General features: G+C 44.1%; 1 protein-coding gene across 1 annotated transcript in view; it reads left to right on the top strand.

Moving 5' to 3' along the window:
• The window catches only part of DOCK2 (dedicator of cytokinesis 2), a 1347187-nt gene that overhangs the window by 741100 nt on the left and 582311 nt on the right, over window positions 1-23776 (top strand). The window lies entirely within an intron of this gene.

Below are 23776 nucleotides of genomic sequence, written 5' to 3'. Positions count from 1 at the left end.
AACCCATTTATTTAGGGGAAAACTGTTAACCACGGGTAGACAAAAAAAGCAGCCCTGGCACACAAACCCTACAAGCCTCCATATTTTAACACCCACCACCCAGTGGATTTTGCTATTACGTAGTCATACTCCAAATAACTCCTTTAAGAGGATGATGAGAAGAGCCCCATGTGAATGACGTAGCCTTGCGCATGATCAACCACAAAGACATGGTACTCTTCAAAGATCAGTTTTTCAGGATCATGGAAGTCCCAGCGGTCCGACCCTCAGTGATTAGAAAGTCATCAGGTACTGTTGATTACTCCCAGTATATAGAAGATGAGAACTGGTACTGTACACGGACTATATACAGAATAATACAGATACTGAGAATGACATCCAGTATACAGGGCAGTGTAAATATACAGGACATGAGAAGTGGTGCTGTGCAGTGTATGTACAATATATACACCATGTTCTAAATTATTATGCAAATGACATTTTTTTCGGATTTCCCAAAATGGTTTGTGCAAATGAGTCAGTCTAATAAAAGTCATCACCCGTTAGAGTATACATCAAATTTTATTGAAGAAACCTCCCAATGATAACAGTATAATCTCCAAAATGAATAAAACTGTAAAATGCACTGTTCCAAATTATTAGGCACAGTAGAATTTCTAAACATGAGCATTTTCAGTTCTTTAAAACATGTCACATTTGTTGAATTTGCAGCATTAGGAGGTCACATTCACTGAACAAAAAAGCTATTTAATTCCAAAACATCCCAACAGGCCAAGTTATATGTTAGCATAGGACCCCTTCTTTGATATCACCTTCACAATTCTTGCATCCAATGAACTTGTGAGTTTTTGTACAGTTTCTGCTTGTATTACTTTGCATGAAGTCAGAATAGCCTCCCAGAGCTGCTGTTTTGATGTGAACTGCCTTCCACCCTCATAGATATTTTGCTTGATGATACTTCAAAGGTTCTCTATAGGGTTGAGGTCAGGGAAAGATGGTGGCCACACCATGAGTTTATCTCATTTTATGCCAATAGCAGCCAATGTCTCAGAGGTATTCTTTGCAGCATGAGATGGTGCATTGTCATGCATGAAGATTTTGCTCCTGAAGGCACATTTCTACTTTTTATACCATGGAAGAAAGTTGTCAGTCAGAAACTCTATATACTTTACAAAGGTCATTTTCACACCTTCAGGAACCTTAAAGGACCCTACCAGCTGTTTCCTCATGATTCTGGCCCAAAACATGACTCCTCCACCTCCTTGCTGACGTTGCAGCCTTGTTGAGACATGGTGGTCATCCAACCATCCACTACTCTATCCATCTGGACCATCCAGGGTTGCTCGACACTCATCAGTAAACAAGACTGCTTGAAAATTGGTCTTCATGTATGTCTGGGCCCACTGCAATAATTTCTGCTTGTGAACACTGTTTAGGAGTGCCGAATAGTAGGTTTATGAACCAAAGCAAGCCTTTGAAGGATCCTACACCTTGAGGTTCGAGGAACTCCAGAGGCACCAGCAGCTTCAAATATCTGTTTGCTGGTTTGTAATGGCTTTTTAGCAGCTTCTCTCTTAAGGCCCCGTCTCACATAGCGAGATCGCTAGCGAGATCGCTGCTGAGTCACAAGTTTTGTGATGCAACAGCGACCTCCATAGCGATCTCGCTATGTGTGACACGTACCAGCGATCAGGCCCCTGCTGCGAGATCGCTGGTCGTGTCGGAATGGCCTGGACCTTTTTTTGGTCGTTGAGGCCCCGCTGACATCGCTGAATCGGTGTGTGTGACACCGATCCAGCGATGTCTTCACTGGTAACCAGGGTAAACATCGGGTTACTAAGCGCAGGGCCGCGCTTAGTAACCCGATGTTTACCCTGGTTACCAAAAAAAACAAACAGTACATACTCGCCTTTCGGTGTCCAGGTCCCTTGCCGTCTGCTTCCTGCTCTCACTGAGTGCCGCCGTACAGTGAGAAGTGAGAGCACAGCGGTGACGTCACCGCTGCGCTCTGCTCTCACTGTACGGCGGCTCAGTCAGAGCAGGAAGCAGACGGCAAGGGACCTGGACACCGAAAGGCGAGTATGTACTGTTTGTTTTTTTTGGTAACCAGGGTAAACATCGGGTTACTAAGCGCGGCCCTGCTGTTGTGAAATTGGATTTTGGGCTCCCCCGGTGGCCACTGGTGGAATTGAACTGGTGTGCATCATCCTCTCTGTTCACCTGTTTCCATCAGGATGTGGGAGTCGCTATTTAGCCTTGCTCCTCTGTCACTTCCATGCCGGTCAACATTGTAATCAGAAGCCTTTCTGTGCATGTTCCTGCTGCTAGACAACTCCCAGCTAAGTTGGACTTAGTCCTTGTTTGTTTTTGCATTTTGTTCCAGTTCACAGCTGTAGTTTCGTTTCTGTGTCTGGAAAGCTCTTGTGATCTGAAATTGCCACTCTGATGTTATGAGTTAATACTAGAGTCTTAAAGTAATTTCAGGATGATATTTTGATAGGGTTTTCATCTGACCATGAAAGTGCCCTTTCTGTCTTCCTGCTATCTAGTAAGCGGACCTCAATTTTGCTAAACCTATTTTCATACTACGTTTGTCATTTCATCTAAAATCACCGCCAATATTTGTGGGGGCCTCTGTCTGCCTTTCGGGGAAATTTCTCTAGAGGTGAGCCAGGACTATATTTTCCTCTGCCAGGATTAGTTAGTCCTCCGGCCGGCGCTGGGCGTCTAGGGATAAAACGCAGGCTACGCTACCCGGCTACTGTTAGTTGTGCGGCAGGTTTAGTTCATGGTCAGTTTAGTTTCCATCCTTCCAAGAGCTAGTTCGTATGTTTGCTGGGCTATGTTCTCTTGCCATTGAGAACCATAACAGTTTGACCGGCCCAAAGGGTTAAATTAATTGACAGAGAAAGGAGAGAAAAGAGAAGTCTGCTGAAGATTTTTTTTTTTTTTTTCTCAGTTCTGAGTGTGCTTGTAATTGAATCTCTTGCAAGTCTGCCTATATTGCAGCCTTTCTCTCTCTCTCTCCTTCTAATCCTGGAATGGCTCTGTGTTCACCTGTTTAAAATGGATATTCAGAGTTTAGCTGCAGGTTTGAATAATCTCACCACGAAAGTTCAAAACTTACAAGATTTTGTTGTTCATGTTCCTATATCTGAACCTAGAATTCCTTTGCCTGAATTTTTCTCGGGGAATAGATCTTGCTTTCAAAATTTCAAAAATAATTGCAAGTTGTTTTTGTCCCTGAAATCTCGCTCTGCTGGAGATCCTGCTCAGCAGGTCAGGATTGTGATTTCTTTGCTCCGGGGCGACCCTCAGGATTGGGCTTTTGCATTGGCTCCAGGGGATCCTGCGTTGCTCAATGTGGATGCATTTTTTCTGGCCTTGGGGTTGCTTTATGAGGAACCTCAGTTAGAACTTCAGGCGGAAAAGGCCTTGATGTCCCTATCTCAGGGGCAAGACGAAGCTGAAATATACTGCCAGAAATTCCGTAAATGGGCTGTGCTTACTCAGTGGAATGAGTGCGCCCTGGCGGCGAATTTCAGAGAGGGTCTCTCTGATGCCATTAAGGATGTTATGGTGGGGTTCCCTGTGCCTGCGGGTCTGAATGAGTCCATGACAATGGCTATCCAGATCGATAGGCGTCTGCGGGAGCGCAAACCTGTGCACCATTTGGCGGTGTCTACTGAGAAGACGCCAGAGAATATGCAATGTGATAGAATTCTGTCCAGAAGTGAACGGCAGAATTTTAGACGAAAAAATGGGTTGTGCTTCTATTGCGGTGATTCGACTCATGTTATATCGGCATGCTCTAAGCGTACTAAGAAGCTTGATAAGTCTGTTTCAATTGGCACTTTGCAGTCTAAGTTTATTCTGTCTGTGACCCTGATTTGTTCTTTATCATCTATTACCGCGGATGCCTATGTCGACTCTGGCGCCGCTTTGAGTCTTATGGATTGGTCCTTTGCCAAACGCTGTGGGTATGATTTGGAGCCTCTTGAAACTCCTATACCCCTGAAGGGGATTGACTCCACCCCATTGGCTAGCAATAAACCACAATACTGGACACAAGTAACTATGCGGATTAATCCGGATCACCAGGAGATTATTCGCTTTCTTGTGCTGTATAACCTACATGATGTGTTGGTGCTTGGATTGCCATGGCTGCAATCTCATAACCCAGTCCTTGACTGGAAAGCTATGTCTGTGTTAAGCTGGGGATGTAAGGGGACGCATGGGGACGTACCTGTGGTTTCCATTTCATCATCTATTCCCTCTGAGATTCCTGAATTCTTGACTGAATATCGTGACGTTTTTGAAGAACCTAAGCTTGGTTCATTACCTCCGCACCGGGAGTGCGATTGTGCGATAGATTTGATTCCGGGTAGTAAATACCCTAAGGGTCGTTTATTTAATCTGTCTGTGCCTGAACATGCTGCTATGCGAGAATATATAAAGGAGTCCTTGGAAAAGGGACATATTCGTCCTTCGTCATCTCTCTTAGGAGCCGGTTTTTTCTTTGTGGCTAAGAAAGATGGCTCTTTGAGGCCGTGCATTGATTATCGGCTTTTGAATAAAATCACGGTTAAATATCAATATCCGTTGCCACTGCTGACTGATTTGTTTGCTCGCATAAAGGGGGCCAAGTGGTTCTCTAAGATAGATCTTCGTGGGGCGTATAATTTGGTGCGAATTAAGCAGGGGGATGAGTGGAAAACCGCATTTAATACGCCCGAGGGCCACTTTGAGTATTTGGTGATGCCTTTTGGTCTTTCAAATGCCCCTTCAGTCTTTCAGTCCTTTATGCATGACATTTTCCGTGATTATTTGGATAAATTTATGATTGTGTATCTGGATGATATTTTGATTTTTTCGGATGACTGGGACTCTCATGTCCAGCAGGTCAGGAGGGTTTTTCAGGTTTTGCGGTCTAATTCCTTGTGTGTGAAGGGTTCTAAGTGCGTTTTTGGGGTTCAAAAGATTTCCTTTTTGGGATATATCTTTTCCCCCTCTTCCATCGAGATGGATCCTGTCAAGGTTCAGGCTATTTGTGATTGGACGCAACCCTCTTCTCTTAAGAGTCTTCAGAAATTTTTGGGCTTTGCTAACTTTTATCGTCGATTTATTGCTGGTTTTTCTGATGTTGTTAAACCATTGACTGATTTGACTAAGAAGGGTGCTGATGTTGCTGATTGGTCCCCTGCTGCTGTGGAGGCCTTTCGGGAGCTTAAGCGCCACTTTTCTTCCGCCCCTGTGTTGCGTCAGCCTGATGTTGCTCTTCCTTTTCAGGTTGAGGTCGACGCTTCTGAAATCGGAGCTGGGGCGGTTTTGTCGCAGAGAAGTTCCGATTGCTCCGTGATGAGACCTTGTGCTTTTTTCTCGCGTAAATTTTCGCCCGCCGAGCGGAATTATGATGTTGGGAATCGGGAGCTTTTGGCCATGAAGTGGGCTTTTGAGGAGTGGCGTCATTGGCTTGAGGGGGCTAGACATCAGGTGGTGGTATTGACTGACCACAAAAATCTAATTTATCTTGAGTCCGCCAGACGCCTGAATCCTAGACAGGCGCGCTGGTCGTTGTTTTTCTCTCGGTTTAATTTTGTGGTGTCCTACCTGCCGGGTTCTAAGAATGTTAAGGCGGATGCTCTTTCTAGGAGTTTTGAGCCTGACTCCCCTGGTAATTCTGAACCTACAGGTATCCTTAAGGATGGAGTGATATTGTCTGCCGTTTCTCCAGACCTGCGGCGGGCCTTGCAGGAGTTTCAGGCGGATAGACCTGATCGTTGCCCACCTGGTAGACTGTTTGTTCCTGATGATTGGACCAGTAAAGTCATTTCTGAGGTTCATTCTTCTGCGTTGGCAGGTCATCCTGGAATCTTTGGTACCAGGGATTTGGTGGCAAGGTCCTTCTGGTGGCCTTCCCTGTCTCGAGATGTGCGAGGCTTCGTGCAGTCTTGTGACGTTTGTGCTCGGGCCAAGCCTTGTTGTTCTCGGGCTAGTGGATTGTTGTTGCCCTTGCCTATCCCGAAGAGGCCCTGGACGCACATCTCGATGGATTTTATTTCGGATCTTCCTGTTTCTCAGAAGATGTCTGTCATCTGGGTGGTGTGTGATCGTTTCTCTAAGATGGTCCATTTGGTTTCCCTGCCTAAGTTGCCTTCTTCTTCCGAGTTGGTTCCTCTGTTTTTTCAAAATGTGGTCCATTTGCATGGTATTCCGGAGAATATCGTTTCTGACAGAGGTACCCAATTCGTGTCTAGATTTTGGCGAGCATTCTGTGCTAGGATGGGCATAGATTTGTCTTTCTCGTCTGCTTTCCATCCTCAGACTAATGGCCAGACCGAGCGGACGAATCAGACCTTGGAGACATATTTGAGGTGTTTTGTGTCTGCAGATCAGGATGATTGGGTTGCTTTTTTGCCTTTAGCGGAGTTTGCCCTCAATAATCGGGCCAGTTCTGCCACCTTGGTGTCTCCCTTTTTCTGTAATTCGGGGTTTCATCCTCGATTTTCTTCTGGTCAGGTGGAATCTTCGGATTGTCCTGGAGTGGATGCTGTGGTGGAGAGGTTGCATCAGATTTGGGGGCAGGTAGTGGACAATTTGAAGTTGTCCCAGGAGAAGACTCAGCTTTTTGCCAACCGCCGGCGTCGGGTTGGTCCTCGGCTTTGTGTTGGGGACTTGGTGTGGTTGTCTTCTCGTTTTGTCCCTATGAGGGTTTCTTCTCCCAAGTTTAAGCCTCGGTTCATCGGCCCGTACAAGATATTGGAGATTCTTAACCCTGTGTCCTTCCGTTTGGACCTCCCTGCATCTTTTTCTATTCATAATGTTTTTCATCGGTCATTATTGCGCAGGTATGAGGTACCGGTTGTGCCTTCCGTTGAGCCTCCTGCTCCGGTGTTGGTTGAGGGCGAGTTGGAGTACGTTGTGGAAAAAATCTTGGACTCCCGTGTTTCCAGACGGAAACTCCAGTATCTGGTCAAATGGAAGGGCTACGGTCAGGAGGATAATTCTTGGGTGACTGCCTCTGATGTTCATGCCTCCGATTTGGTCCGTGCCTTTCATAGGGCTCATCCTGATTGCCCTGGTGGTTCTGGTGAGGGTTCGGTGCCCCCTCCTTGAGGGGGGGGTACTGTTGTGAAATTGGATTTTGGGCTCCCCCGGTGGCCACTGGTGGAATTGAACTGGTGTGCATCATCCTCTTTGTTCACCTGTTTCCATCAGGATGTGGGAGTCGCTATTTAGCCTTGCTCCTCTGTCACTTCCATGCCGGTCAACATTGTAATCAGAAGCCTTTCTGTGCATGTTCCTGCTGCTAGACAACTCCCAGCTAAGTTGGACTTAGTCCTTGTTTGTTTTTGCATTTTGTTCCAGTTCACAGCTGTAGTTTCGTTTCTGTGTCTGGAAAGCTCTTGTGATCTGAAATTGCCACTCTGATGTTATGAGTTAATACTAGAGTCTTAAAGTAATTTCAGGATGATATTTTGATAGGGTTTTCATCTGACCATGAAAGTGCCCTTTCTGTCTTCCTGCTATCTAGTAAGCGGACCTCAATTTTGCTAAACCTATTTTCATACTACGTTTGTCATTTCATCTAAAATCACCGCCAATATTTGTGGGGGCCTCTGTCTGCCTTTCGGGGAAATTTCTCTAGAGGTGAGCCAGGACTATATTTTCCTCTGCCAGGATTAGTTAGTCCTCCGGCCGGCGCTGGGCGTCTAGGGATAAAACGCAGGCTACGCTACCCGGCTACTGTTAGTTGTGCGGCAGGTTTAGTTCATGGTCAGTTTAGTTTCCATCCTTCCAAGAGCTAGTTCGTATGTTTGCTGGGCTATGTTCTCTTGCCATTGAGAACCATAACACCCTGCGCTTAGTAACCCGATGTTTACCCTGGTTACCCGGGTGCTGCAGGGGGACTTCGGCATCGTTGAAGACAGTTTCAACGATGCCGAAGTCGTTCCCCTGATCGTTGGTCGCTGGAGAGAGCTGTCTGTGTGACAGCTCCCCAGCGACCACACAGCGACTTACCAACGATCACGGCCAGGTCGTATCGCTGGTCGTGATCGTTGGTAAATCGCTTAGTGAGACGGGGCCTTTAATCCGATAAAGTTGCCTGGCAGAAGCCTTCCTCATTATGCCTTTATCAGCACAACCACGTCTGTGCTCAGATTCAGCCACAAATCTCATAACAGTACGATTATCACGCTTTAGATATTTCCCAAAAACTTATGTTTTCATCCCTTGAACACGGCAGTGCACTATTTGATGCTTTTCGGCAGCAGAGAGATCATTTTTCTTTCCCATGTTACTTGAAGACTGTGGCCTGCTTAATAATGTGGAACATCATTTTAAGTAGTTTTTCTTCAATTAGAATCACCTGGAAAACTAATTATCACATGTGTTTAAGATTGATTTCAGTGATCCATTGAGCCCTGAGACACAATTACATCCATGAGTAATGAAATATAAATGAATAATTATAATAATAATGAAAAATAAAACAATTAAATCTTTGACACTTACTTAAATCCAATTTGCATAATAATTTGGAACACGGTGTAGATACTTACCGTATATACTCGAGTATAAGCCGAGATTTTCAGCCCAAATTTTTGGGCTGAAAGTGCCCCTCTCGGCTTATACTCGAGTCATGATCGGTGGTGAGCACTGTCATATACTTACCTAGTCCCGGTGATCCTGGCGCTCCCCCTGCCTGTCACACTGTCTTCGGTGCCGCAGCCTCTTCCCCTGAGCGGTCACGTGGGACCGCTCATTAGAGAAATGAATAGGCGGCTCCACCTCCCATAGGGGCGGAGCCGCCTATTCATTTCTCTAATGAAGCGGTGCCGGTGACCGCTCAGGGGAAGAGGCTGCGGCACCGAAGACCAGCTGTCCGGGGGAAGGAGCGGGACGCCGGGAGCAGGTAAGTATCGCATATTCACCTGTCCTCGTTCCACCCGCCGGGCGTCGCGCCATCTTCCCGGCGTCTCTCTCTCCTCACTGACTGTTCAGGCAGAGGGCGCGATGACGCATATAGTGTGCGCGCCACCCTCTGCCTGATCAGTCAGTGCAGAGAGACGCCGGGAAGATGGCGCCGAGGAGCTGCAAGCAAGACAGGTGAGTATGTTTTTTTTTTTTTTTAATTGCAGCAGCAGCACAGCTATGGGGAAATAATGGACGGTGCAGAGCACTATATGGCACAGCTATCTATGGGGCAATGGTGCAGAGCACTATATGGCACAGCTATGGGGCAACGGTGCAGAGCACTATATGGCACAGCTATCTATGGGGCAATGGTGCAGAGCACTATATGGCACAGCTATCTATGGGGCAACAGTGCAGAGCACTATATGGCACAGCTATGGGGCAACGGTGCAGAGCACTATATATATGGCACAGCTATGGGGCAACGGTGCAGAGCACTATATGGCACAGCTATGGGGCAACGGTGCAGAGCACTATATGGCACAGCTATGGGGCAATGGTGCAGAGCACTATATGGCACAGCTATGGGGCAATAATGGACGGTGCAGAGCACTATATGGCACAGCTATGGGGCAACGGTGCAGAGCACTATATGGCACAGCTATCTATGGGGCAATGGTGCAGAGCACTATATGGCACAGCTATGGGGCAACGGTGCAGAGCACTATATGGCACAGCTATCTATGGGGCAATGGTGCAGAGCACTATATGGCACAGCTATCTATGGGGCAATGGTGCAGAGCACTATATGGCACAGCTATGGGGCAATGGTGCAGAGCACTATATGGCACAGCTATGGGGCAACGGTGCAGAGCACTATATGGCACAGCTATGGGGCAATGGTGCAGAGCACTATATGGCACAGCTATGGGGCAATAATGGACGGTGCAGAGCACTATATGGCACAGCTATGGGGCAACGGTGCAGAGCACTATATGGCACAGCTATCTATGGGGCAATGGTGCAGAGCACCATATGGCACAGCTATGGGGCAACGGTGCAGAGCACTATATGGCACAGCTATCTATGGGGCAATGGTGCAGAGCACTATATGGCACAGCTATCTATGGGGCAATGGTGCAGAGCACTATATGGCACAGCTATGGGGCAATGGTGCAGAGCACTATATGGCACAGCTATGGGGCAATGGTGCAGAGCACTATATGGCACAGCTATGGGGCAATGGTGCAGAGCACTATATGGCACAGCTATGGGGCAATAATGGACGGTGCAGAGCACTATATGGTACAGCTATGGGGCAATAATGAACGGTGCAGAGCACTATATGGCACAGCTATGGGGCAATAATGGACGGTGCAGAGCACTATATGGCACAGCTATGGGGCAACAGTGCAGAGCATTATATATATGGCACAGCTATGGGGCAACGGTGCAGAGCATTATATATATGGCACAGCTATGGGGCAACGGTGCAGAGCATTGTATATATGGCACAGCTTTATGTGGAGCATCTATGGGGCCATAATGAACGGTGCAGAGCATTATATGTGGCACAGCTTTATGTGGAGCATCTATGGGGCCATAATGAACGGTATGGAGTATCTATTTTTAATTTTGAAATTCACCGGTAGCTGCTGCATTTTCCACCCTAGGCTTATACTCGAGTCAATAAGTTTTCCCAGTTTTTTGTGGCAAAATTAGGGGGGTCGGCTTATACTCGGGTCGGCTTATACTCGAGTATATACGGTAAGTCTGCACTCAACATTCATTCTGTGAGTATGTATGTGTATATATACAGTGTTCATGGTGTATATAAAACTTTCTTCTCACCCCCCAATGAGGGGAAGTCTTTATTGTATTTTCTCATTCTTGGGTCCTCTATCAGAGGCCTGGGAGTTTCAGGGTTTTGCACAGGACCTTAGTTAATCCTAGCATTGCACTTTTCTGGACATAGGGTTCAGATGTTGCTCCTGGGATCTGTTGCAGCCATTTTCCAAACTTAGGGGTCACTGTTCCAAGTGCTTCTATCACCACTGGAATCACTGTTTCCTTCACCTTCCACATTTTCTCTAGTTCTCCTTTGAGGCCCTTGTATTTTCTCCAGCTTCTCATATTCCTTCCTTCTCATGTTGCTGTCATTTGGCACTGATCCTTGTCCACTATGACAATGTCTGGTTGGTTAGCCAACACCTGCTTATCCATCTGGATCTTGAAGTCGCACTAGATTTTAGCCCTTTCATTCTCCACCACTTTCTCTGGGGTCTCCCACCTGGACTTAGGGGGATTTAGCCCATATGCTGTGCAAATGTTCCTGTATACAATTCCCGCCACTTAGTTCTTGCGTTTGATGTACGCTATTCCTGCTTGCATTTTGCATCCTACCACTATGTGTTGGACTGTTTTCTGAGGTTTCTTTGCATAGTCTGCACCTTGGATCATGTCTTGTGTGGTAGATTCCTGATTATATGGATCTGGTACATAGAGAGCACAGAGGCTGTATTCATAGGGGCACAAGAGCCTACACTGAGTCCAGCTTTCTCCAGCCATTGATAGGATTTCTCCATGTCAGCCACCTCCATTATCTATTGATGGTACAACCCATGCAGCATCTTGTCTTGCCATGGAGCTTCATGTTCCTGTTCTTCCTTCCAGATCTGTTGTTGTTACTGCCTTAGGCTTTCTCTCAGCATCTCATCTTTTGGTACCATTTTTCTGATGCATTCCTGGATACTCCTTGTTTCATCCGTGATGGTGGCTTGGATGCTTATCAAGCCTCGACCACCCTCCTATCTGTTTATATACAATTTTTGGGTTTTAGACTTATTTTAGAGAGCTCCATGCATTGTGAGGAACTTTCGTGTCTTCACATCTGCAGGTTTCATCTCTTCTTTTCGCCAGCACACTATGCCATCAGGGTATCCGATAACTTGCATATGTATTGATGGCTCGAATTTTAGTCTTCTCATTGAGCTGGCTTATCAGGACCTGTCTTACCCTTTGATGGTATTTGGAGGTTGCAGCTTTGCTTACCTCCTCATCTTGGTTACCGTATCCCTGTAGGATGCTGAGGTACTTGTGGCATGTCTGTACATCTGATATGTTCCCTGCAGGTAATTCCACATCTGCTATGTGCCCTGCAGGTACTTTCACTCCATCAGGCTTGACTACCTTGCCTCTCTATTACTAATAGGCTGCACTTCTCCAGTAGATCCTTGTCAAGTGGATCAGATAATTGATGTCTTGTTTTGTTTTTCACATACAGTTTGATGTTATCCATGTATAGGAGGTGGCTGATAGTGCTTCCACTCTTAAACTTGTATCCATACCCAGACTCTGTAATTATCTGACTGAGGAGTTCAAGCCTATGCAGAACAGCAATGGGGACAGTGCATCACCTTGGTATATTCCGCATTTGATGGTTACTTGTGCTTGTTGTCTTGAGTTGACTTCCAATGTTGTTCTCTTTATCCCCATTGAGTTTAAAGAAGGTTCTTAATTTCCTGTTGACATTGTAGAGAGCCAAGCATTCACAGATCCATGTGTGTGACATTGAGTCATAGGCTTTCCTGTAGTCAATCTAGGCTGGGCTGAGATTGGTCTCTCTGGATCTTGAGTGACTGCTCTATCTACTAGGAGCTGGTGCTTAGAGGCTCTGGTGTCGAATCCAATGCCTTTCTTAACTGGATTCATGTACTGATTCATATGGTTCTGTAGCTTTGTGGCTGTGATGCCTGACAGGAGTTTCCATGTTGTTGTAAGGCAGGTTATTGAACGGTAGTTGGATGGAACCAAGCCGGCTGGTAGCCTGCTGCTAGCAGTTGGTTCATCTGCTTTGCCATGTGTTCATGTACCGCTGTTAATTTCTTTAGCCAGTATGTGTGGATCATGTCTGGGCGAGGTTCTGTCCAGCTCTTCCTGTTCTTGAGCCACTGATGGATGTCTGCTTCTGTAATGGTGACTGGTTCTTGCTCTAGGTGGTTGCTGTGTTTCTCAGATCTTGCAGCCACATTCCACTGGTGTTCTGTGTTTTTTCCTTCTCCCATATGTTCCTCCAGTATTGTTCAGTCTCTGCTATTGGTGGAGTTGCTGTCTTTGTGCTGTCACTCTGTAGTTGGAAGTGCAACTTGGATGGTTCTTTGGAGAACAGGGAATTTACCTTTTTGGCCTCAGCTTCTCTAGTGTATCTCTCTAGTCATGCAGCGAGTGCTTTGAGCCTTTGTTTAGCAGTGTCTAGGGCTTCAGTTGGGGGACAGGCCTTTGTACTTGTCCAGCTTGGTCTTACTCTTGATGTTTATTCCCTACTGTATTTCTGTTAGGTGGCTGACTTCTCTACATGTCACCTGGATCTTTGTCTCCAGTCTTCCTTTCCAAGGGGCCATGTAATTCTGTTGTTCTTGCTGATCGTACATTTATATACATGGTCATATTATACTGGATACAATATTGTGATATGATCATCTAACCATAAATGTTTGTCAAGGAAATATATATATATATATATATATATATATATATATATATATATATATATATATATATATATATATATATGTCTAAGGGTTTAATTGTCTGTCTGTCCTAGAAATCCCACGTCGCTGATTGGTCGAGGCCGCCAGGCCTCGACCAATCAGCGGCGGGCACAGTCTGATTGGTCGAGGCCAGCCGGCCTCGACCAATCAGCGACGGGCATTGTCCTCCACTGCTGTCAAGTGCGGCCATTGTGTAGGGTGTGTGCCTGCGTCTCCCTGTATGGGCGGCATCTCCCTGTGTTTCTATCTTAGAATGGGTCGTAAACGAAAATACGCCAATGAGGATGACAGAAAAGCAGCAGCAAGAAAACGACAACATCGGGAACAGGAGACACCACAACAAACTGCCGCCAGACAAGCCCAGGATGTGGAATCTCACAGACAACGTCGCCAACAGGGGACACCACAACAAACTGCTGCTAGACAAGCCCAGGATGCAGAATCTCACAGACACCGTCGCCAACCGGAGACACCACAACAAACTGTTGTACGACAGGAACAACATGATCGCCAAATTCATAAAAAACTAATGCTCTACCAACTAAGGCACGACCAGGACAATATTCAACAACTTGCACATTATGTAACAGACAATGAAAGCACAATTCATGAACACTACTGTGGGAATATGAATGCATAATAATAGATTATGGCTGCACACATCTGTGCTAAAATAAGGAAGTTTGAAATATAAGGAATAGGAATAGCATAACGGCTTATGAACTTTATTAACAAACATGAGATTTTAGCACAAGATTTGGCCAAATAATGTGAGCCCATTCACCAACGACAAGGTAATCTCAGATTGAATGGGTAACTACACTGCCTGCCTGGTGTGAACACTTACCTATGGTCTCTGAGCTACTGCCCAATGTGAACACATGCTTGTGGCTAATGACATGATAAAGCCTTCTTATATAGGGAGGCTCAGAACCAATAGTGTTAAGATGTAATTAAAAATCACAGGTATGGTGAAGGGCGGGACGTTCAAGTCAGAAAATAGTATATAGTAAAAATAAGTAAACTGACTGAACAATATATATAATAATTATAAATGCTGGTGCATAGCCAAAAAAATACATACATAATAATAGATTATGGCTGCACACATCTGTGCTAAAATAAGGAAGTTTGAAATATAAGGAATAGGAATAGCATAACGGCTTATGAACTTTATTAACAAACATGAGATTTTAGCACAAGATTTGGCCAAATAATGTGAGCCCATTCACCAACGACAAGGTAATCTCAGATTGAATGGGTAACTACACTGCCTGCCTGGTGTGAACACTTACCTATGGTCTCTGAGCTACTGCCCAATGTGAACACATGCTTGTGGCTAATGACATGATAAAGCCTTCTTATATAGGGAGGCTCAGAACCAATAGTGTTAAGATGTAATTAAAAATCACAGGTATGGTGAAGGGCGGGACGTTCAAGTCAGAAAATAGTATATAGTAAAAATAAGTAAACTGACTGAACAATATATATAATAATTATAAATGCTGGTGCATAGCCAAAAAAATACATACATAATAATAGATTATGGCTGCACACATCTGTGCTAAAATAAGGAAGTTTGAAATATAAGGAATAGGAATAGCATAACGGCTTATGAACTTTATTAACAAACATGAGATTTTAGCACAAGATTTGGCCAAATAATGTGAGCCCATTCACCAACGACAAGGTAATCTCAGATTGAATGGGTAACTACACTGCCTGCCTGGTGTGAACACTTACCTATGGTCTCTGAGCTACTGCCCAATGTGAACACATGCTTGTGGCTAATGACATGATAAAGCCTTCTTATATAGGGAGGCTCAGAACCAATAGTGTTAAGATGTAATTAAAAATCACAGGTATGGTGAAGGGCGGGACGTTCAAGTCAGAAAATAGTATATAGTAAAAATAAGTAAACTGACTGAACAATATATATAATAATTATAAATGCTGGTGCATAGCCAAAAAAATACATACATAATAATAGATTATGGCTGCACACATCTGTGCTAAAATAAGGAAGTTTGAAATATAAGGAATAGGAATAGCATAACGGCTAAGGAATATGAATGCAGTTTGCTCTAAATGCGACTCTCTAAATTTCATTGATGAAAAACCATCTGACAATCAGTTTACTCAATGCTGCCAAAAAGTAAGAGTTATGCTACCGAGACCTCACTACTCAGATCTGTTTGAGCAGTTAATGAAAGGAATGCATCAACACAGTAGAAATTTCAAGAAAAATATCAGAAGCATCAACAGTTCTCATGCGTTTGCTTCATTCGGTGCCAACATTGCACCGCCCCCTGGATTCGGACCATATTGTTTTAAAATTCACGGCCAGATCTACCACCGCACTGGAACACTTCACCCAGAAATAGGACAACCAACAAAATTTGCACAATTATACATCATTGATACAAATGAAGCTACAGATCAAAGGATGAACCTAAAAGAAAACGAAAAGTGTGATGCTGAACTGATGAACCAAATTGCTGTACATTTACAAAAAGTAAGCCCATTTGCTGCCGCATATCGCATGCTAAAAGACTCAAGCTGAGGAGGAACAGAGGGCTATACAAAATGGTACTGAAATGCCTTCTATTATCATGGCCATTAAACAAGAACACAAACAGAATCCTCGACTTTACAACAAACCACGTGTAAGTGAGGTCGCAGTTGTTTTTCAAAACGATGATGGAGAACCTCCTTTTCTAAGGGATATATTAGTCCATCTTAAGCCAGACCAAAACAACCCTTTGGTTCCTAAGACACAACGAACTAGCATTTTGCACAGCAACCTTGATGCTCTTCTGTATCCGCTATTCTTTCCAAGAGGTGAACAAGGGTGGCATGAAAACCTAAACCAACAAGGAACTTCAAGAAGAATTACACAGCTGCAATACTACAGTTTTGGTCTGTCTGTACGAAATTACTTCAATCCTATTTTAAACCGTGAGAAACTGACACAACAGTACTTAGTTGACGCATATGTTAAAATTGAAGCTAATCGTCTAAATTTCATAAGAATGAACCAAAAACAACTTAAAGTTGAAGACTACTGCGTTCTTCAAAAACATTTGCAAAAACAATCAATTGAAAAGGGAATTCCAATTGGAAAAACAGTAATCCTCCCGTCGTTGTTTGAAGGTAGCCCCCGCAACATGCAACAGCGTTATCAAGATGCAATGGCAATAGTAACAAAGTTTGGAAGACCTGACATTTTTGTGACAATGACCTGTAATCCTAAATGGCTGGAAATTACCGAAAATCTAGAACCCTGTCAAAAAGTTGAACACAGGCCGGACTTAGTCGCATGCGTATTTCGACTGAAACTCATCAGCCTTTTGAAAGACATCAAAAATGGGCTTTTGGAACAGTCGTAGCAATGGTACACGTCATAGAGTTTCAGAAACGAGGTCTCCCACATGCGCATATACTAATTATCTTAGACACGGATTCCAAGATTAATACGGAGGAAGAAATCGACAATATAGTGTGGGCTGAAACTCCTAACCAAGAAAAGTATCCTGAACTGTATAATATTGTAGTCTCTCATATGGTTCATGGCCCATGCGGTGTAGCAAATCCAAAAAGTCCATGCATGGAAAACGGAAAGTGTACAAAAGGGTTTCCAAAGGAGTTGAAACAGCACACTGTTAAAGACTTGGATGGCTACCCATCCTACCGGCGACAACACATTGATAACATTGCTTGCAACAAAAAAATTATAAATAACTCATGGATAGTCCCATACAACCCGTAGTTATCAAAATGCTACAACTGTCACATCAACGTAACAATCTGTGCTTCAATAAAAAGTGTAAAATATCTCTTCAAGTACATCTACAAGGGGCGTGACAAAGCTAACATTGAAATACAACAGAAAACAGTCAATCACGATGAATCATCAACTTTTGTTGACTCAAGATATGTCAGTGCTTCGAGGATATTTGCATTTCCAATGCATTCACTGTTGTGAATTCTGCTCTTGGGCTCCCTCCGGTGGTTATAAGTGGTAGCGCTGCTGTCTGTCCTTCACAGCAGTCATCAGGTGTGTTCACTTCGGACTGGGCTATTTAGCCTGGCTTCGCCCTTTAGTCAGTGCCAGTTGTTCATTGTTTCTGGAGGATTCACATCCCTTCCTGGTCTCTCCTGCTTGCTGTTCATTTCTACCAAGATAAGTCTGCTTGTTTTTGCAGCCACATTTTGTGGGCCTTATTGTTCAGTGCATTTCATGTTTTTCTCTTGTCCAGCTTAATCTGTGTAAGGATTTATGCAGCCTAGCTGGAATCTCTGGAGAGGCAGATATACCCTCCATGTATTTAGTTATATGTGGAGTTTTGTATTTTCTGTGGTGGATATTTTCTAGTATTTTTAATACTGACCGCATAGTACTCTGTCCCGTCCTTTCTATTTAGCTAGAAGTGGCCTCCTTTGCTAAATTCTCATTTCAGTCTGTGTATGTTTTTCCCTCTCCTCTCACAGTCAATATTTGTGGGGGGCTGCCTGTTCTTTGGGGATTTTCTCTGAGGCAAGATAGTTTTCCCTTTTCTATCTCTAGGGGTAATTAGTCCTCCGGCTGTGTCGAGATGTCCAGGGAGAGTTAGGTACATTCCACGGCTACTTCTAGTTGCGGTGTTAGGTTCAGGGTCTGCGGTCAGTACAGGTACCACCTTCTCCAGGGTACGTTCCATGCTGCTCCTAGGCCACCAGACCATAACAATTCACAGTCCCATGCCATTATACGTTTAGCTATTCATTTACCAAATCAACAGCAGCTTTATTTCTTTGAAGATGCTGAATTCAAAGATGTCTCAAAAACTTTAAGCACGACATCAACATTAATGGAATGTTTTTTGCTGAACCAACGTGACGAAAACGCAAGGCACCATTTGTGCCGAGAGATTCCAGAGCATTACATTTGGAATAAAACTTGGAATCCAAGACAACGAGGAGTTTGCAGAATAATTGGACGCATGTATACTGTTAGAGTCAAGGATCAAGAAAGATATTGCCTTCGGCTGTTACTACTACATATCAAAGGATCTAAAACTTATGACGATTTGAAAACAGTTAACTGAGTATTGCACGATACATTTAAAGCTGCAGCTTTGGCTTTAGGACTTCTATTGGATGATACTGTGTGGAAACTTACTTTAGAAGACGCAGTTACCCTACATATGCCTAAGCAACTTCGTGAATTGTTTGCCTACATCTGCGTATTTGGACCGCCTACAAATCCAGCTCAATTTTGGACAAATTTTAAAGAACAGCTAATCGAGGTCTACTGCTTACGTCTTCACAACAGAAGTGGAAGTTGTCAAAATTGCGAATCTTATGCCATGCAAGATGTCCAAAATATCTTACTACTACATGGAAAAATGTTTTCAGACTTTAATTTGCCCCAGCCTGCCATTCAAGTTCCACAAGTTCCAGAGTATGACGAAGCTTACGAATTATTGTTGGCAACAGAGAAGACAAACTCCTTAAATGAACAACAACGGATTGCATATGACACTATAGTGAGCGCTATAGAAAACCAAGCAGATGCAAGGCCAAAATGTTTCTTTATTGATGGTCCAGGAGGGAGCGGTAAAACATACCTCTATGAAGTTATAATGCATCATGTTAGAGAGTTGGGAAAAGTCGTATTGCCGTCGTCTACAACAGGGATTGCAGCAAACCTTTTACGAGGAGGTCGCACTATCCATTCACTCTTTGGGATACCAGTTCCAGTCAATGAAATCTCTATTTCCAGAATAAAACAAGACACATTTGCAGGAAGACTGTTAAAAAATGCACATGTTTTCATACTTGATGAGTGCACCATGGCACCCAAATATGCTTTGAGCTTAATTGACAGACTTCTGCGTGAAGTAATGACTACAAATGTTGCTGAAAAAAATAAAATTTCGTTTGGAGGTAAAGTTTTTGTCATTGGCGGAGATTTTAGGCAATGCCTTCCAGTCATACCAAATGGAACAAGAACAGATGTTATCGAGTCCAGCCTAAAAATGGCTGACCTTTGGAAACCGTTCAATAAACTCCAACTAATTAACAATATGCAATCTTCGGACCCAGAGTATAGCAACTGGCTTCTTAAACTTGGCAACAGTGAACTTAGCAACGAATACAACCTTGGAGAAGATATTATTGAAATACCAGAAGACATGTTGTTCACTGACTGCATCGTAACTGATGTTTTTGGACAATGCATTGAAATTAATGTGAATGACCAAAGCAGTGTTGAGAGGGGCCTCTTCTCATGCAATTCTCTGTCCCAAGAATGATGACGTGGCTCTGCTAAATTCCCGTATGATGGATAGAATGCCTGGAGAGTATAAGTTGTACAAAAGTGATAATTCAGTGGATGTAGACAATGAAGATGAACGAGAGCATTATCCAGTTGAGTTTTCAAATAGTCTTACGCCATCAGGAATGCCATCCCACAGACTTCAACTGAAAGTTGGAACAATCATAATGTTGCTGCTGAATCTAAATACGAAAAATGGTCTATGTAATGGAACTCGCCTTATTGTTACTGAACTCCATTCTCATGTCATTCAAGCAAGAGTGATCACTGGATCAGCAAAAGGAGATGAAGTGTTCATTCCACGCATTGATTTATGTCCTTCAGACACGGGTCTTCCATTTAGGCTTCGGCGTCAACAGTTTCCAATAAAACCAGCTTTTGCCATGACAATAAACAAGTCACAAGGTCAAACTCTACACCATGTTGGCATATATCTACCGCAGCCCGTTTTTGGTCATGGACAACTCTACGTTGCATTTTCAAGAGTTAAAATGAGATCCAACGTCAAGGTGCAAGTTCTTCCTACCCCTTTACAAGGAAAGTTGCTTATAGGTAGTCAAAAGGTATTCACAAGAAATGTGGTGTACAAAAATATTTTGGCTTGATATTGTTAATAAATATATTATAGTGTCAATGTCCTTCTTTTGTCCGATGATTTATTTAAATACAGTTACAGTTCATGTAATGTGGTTTATATATTTTGATGATCTGTTTCATAATTTCATTCAATTGTATTAAGTTCTATGACTAATAAAATTTAATGATAATAAATATATTTTACCCATTATTGCATTATTCTTCAATCTTCATAAATAAACTACATACATATTCTAGAATACTACGCTATATACTACATGGCCGGCCGCGAAAAATCAGCGACAGGCGACAGGGATATGGTGCCCACACTGCTAAATACTGCGTGGGCTGTGTGATATACTGCCAGACAAATAGGCCAGACAAATAGTACGTGGCCTGTGCTATATACTATGCGGCTGCTATATACATACATACATACATACATATTCTAGAATACCAGATGCGTTAATACAGGCCACACACTATATATAACACAGCCCACTTACTATATAACACAGCCCACGCAGTATATAGCAGCCACGCAGTATATAACACAGGCCACGCAGTATATAACACAGGGCACATAGTATATAGCACAGCCCACACAGTATATAACTGTGCCGCCCTCTGCCTGAACAGTCAGTGCGGAGAGACGGGACGCTGAGGAGCAGCGACGAGAGGTGAGTATGTGATATTTTGTTTTATTGCCTCAGCAGCAGCATTACATGTGGCACAATGCTGTATGGAGCGTCTATGGGGCCATAAAGAACTGCATGGAGCATTACATGGGGCATCTATGGGGCCATAACTGCATGGAGCATTATATGGGCCATCTATGGGGCCATAACTGCATGGAGCATTATATGGGCCATCTATGGGGCCATAACTGCATGAAGCATTTTATAGAGCATCTATGGGGCCATAACTGCATGGAGCAATATATGGGGCATTATATGGGGCCATAAAGAACTGCATGGAGCATTATATGGGGCATCTATGGGGCCATAACTGTGTGGCACATTATATGGGGCATCTATGGGGCCATAAAGAACTGCATGGAGCATTATATGGGGCATCTATGGGGCCATAACTGCATGAAGCATTATACTACGTGACTGGGCAAAAAACTACGTGACGGGGCAATATACTACGTGGACATGCAATGTACTGCATGGGCTGCACAATGTACTGCGTGGGCTGCACAATTTACTGCGTGGGCTGCACAATGTACTGCGTGGGCTGCGCAATGTACTGCGTGGGCTGTGCAATGTACTACGTGGGCTGCGCAATGTACTGCTTGGCTGCGCAATCTACTGTGTGGGCTGCGCAATGTACTGCGTGGCTGCGCAATGTACTACGTGGGCTGCGCAATGTACTGCGTGGCTGTGCAATATACTGCGTGGGCTGTGCAATGTACTACGCATACATATTCTAGAATACCCGATGCACCCACTATCTACTATATAATTGTCTAAGGGTCACTTCCGTCTTTCTGTCTGTCTGTCCTTCTGTCTGTCACGGATATTCATTGGTCGCGGCCCCTGTCTGTCATGGAATCCAAGTCGCTGATTGGTCGTGGCAAAACGCCCACGACCAATCAGCGATGCGCACAGTCCGGAAGAAAATGGCCGCTCCTTACTCCCCGCACTCAGTGCCCGGTGCCCGCATACACTCCTCCGGTCAAAGCTCACACAGGGTTAATGCCGGCGGTAACAGACCGCATTATGCCGCGGGTAACACACTCCGTTACCGCCGCTATTAACCCCAATATACTACGTGGACATGCATATTCTAGAATACCCGATGCGTTAGAATCGGGCCACCATCTAGTGTATATATATATATATATATATATATATATAGATATATATATATATATATATATATATATATATATATATATATATTATACACAGTAAAAAAAAACATCCTTTCCAACCCCAATCGGAGTGGTCTTTGCTGTCCTTTCTCATTCTTGGGTCCTCTACGGGAGGCCTGGGAGTTTAAAAGTTCTGCGCCGGATCTTAGCTGTTCCCAGCATTGCGCTTTTCTGGACAGAGAGCTCAGATGTTGCTCCTGGGATCTGTTGCAGCCATTCTTCCAACTTAGGGGTCACTGTTCCAAGTGCTCCTATCACCACTGGAATCACTACACTGTGTGCAGAATTATTAGGCAAGTTGTATTTTGATCACATGATGATTTTTATACATGTCCTACTCCAAGCTGTTCAGGCTTGAGAGCCAACTACCAATTAAGTAAATCAGGTGATGTGCATCTCTGTAATGAGTAGGGGTGTTGTCTGATGACATCAAAACCCTATATAAGGTGTGCTTAATTATTAGGCAACTTCCCTTCCTTTAGCAAAATGGGTCAGAAGAGAGATTTGACGGGCTCTGAAAAGTCCAAAATTATGAGATGTCTTGCAGAGGGATGCAGCAGTCTTGAAATTGCCAAACTTTTGAAGCGTGATCGCCAAACAATCAAAAGTTTCACGTTAAATAGCCAACAAGGTCTCAAGAAGCGTGTTGGGCAAAAAAGACACAAAATAACTGCCCAAGAATTGAGGAAAATCAAGCGTGAAGCTGCCAAGTTGCCATTTGCCACCAGTTTTGCCATATTTCAGAGCTGCAATGTTACTGGAGTAACAAAAAGCACAAGGTGGGTGATTCTCAGGGACATGGCCAAGGTAAGGAAGGCTGAAAAACGACCTCCTTTGAACAAAAAACATAAGATATTCCTTGGCCCAGTCTTGACGTTTTATCTTAAGACTGACTTTTCAAAGGTTTTATGGACTGATGAAATGAGAGAGACTCTTGGTGGGCCAGATGGATGGGTCAGAGGCTCAATCAATAAAGGGCAGAGAACTCCACTCCGGCTCAGAAGCCAGCAAGATGGAGGTGTGGTACTGGTATGGGCTGGTATCATCAAAGATGAACTTCTGGGACCTCTTCGGGTTGAGGATGTAGTGAAGCTCAACTCCCAGACCTACTGCCAGTTTCTGGAAGACAACTTCTTCAAGCAGTGGTACAGGAAGAAGTTCAAGAAAAACATGATTTTCACGAGGGACAATGCTCCATCACATGCCTCCAACTACTCCACAGCGTGGCTGGCCAGTAAAAGTCTCAAAGAAGAAAAAATAATGATATGGCCCCCTTGTTCACCTGATCTGAACCCCATAGAGAACCTGTGGTCCCTGATAAAATGTGAGATCTACAGGGAGGGAAAACAGTACACCTCTCAGAACAGTGTCTGGGGGGCTGTTGTGGCTGCTGCATGCAATGTTGATCGCAAACAGATCAAGCAGCTGACAGAATCTATGGATGGAAGGCTGTTGAGTGTCATCATAAAGAAAGGTGGCTATATTGATCACTAATTTTGGGGGCTTTTGTTTTTGCATGTCAGAAATGTTTAT

The sequence above is a fragment of the Ranitomeya variabilis genome, chromosome 5 (assembly GCF_051348905.1).
Source record: "Ranitomeya variabilis isolate aRanVar5 chromosome 5, aRanVar5.hap1, whole genome shotgun sequence".
Lineage (NCBI taxonomy): Eukaryota > Metazoa > Chordata > Amphibia > Anura > Dendrobatidae > Ranitomeya > Ranitomeya variabilis.
This window is presented reverse-complemented; position numbering and strand designations above follow the sequence as displayed.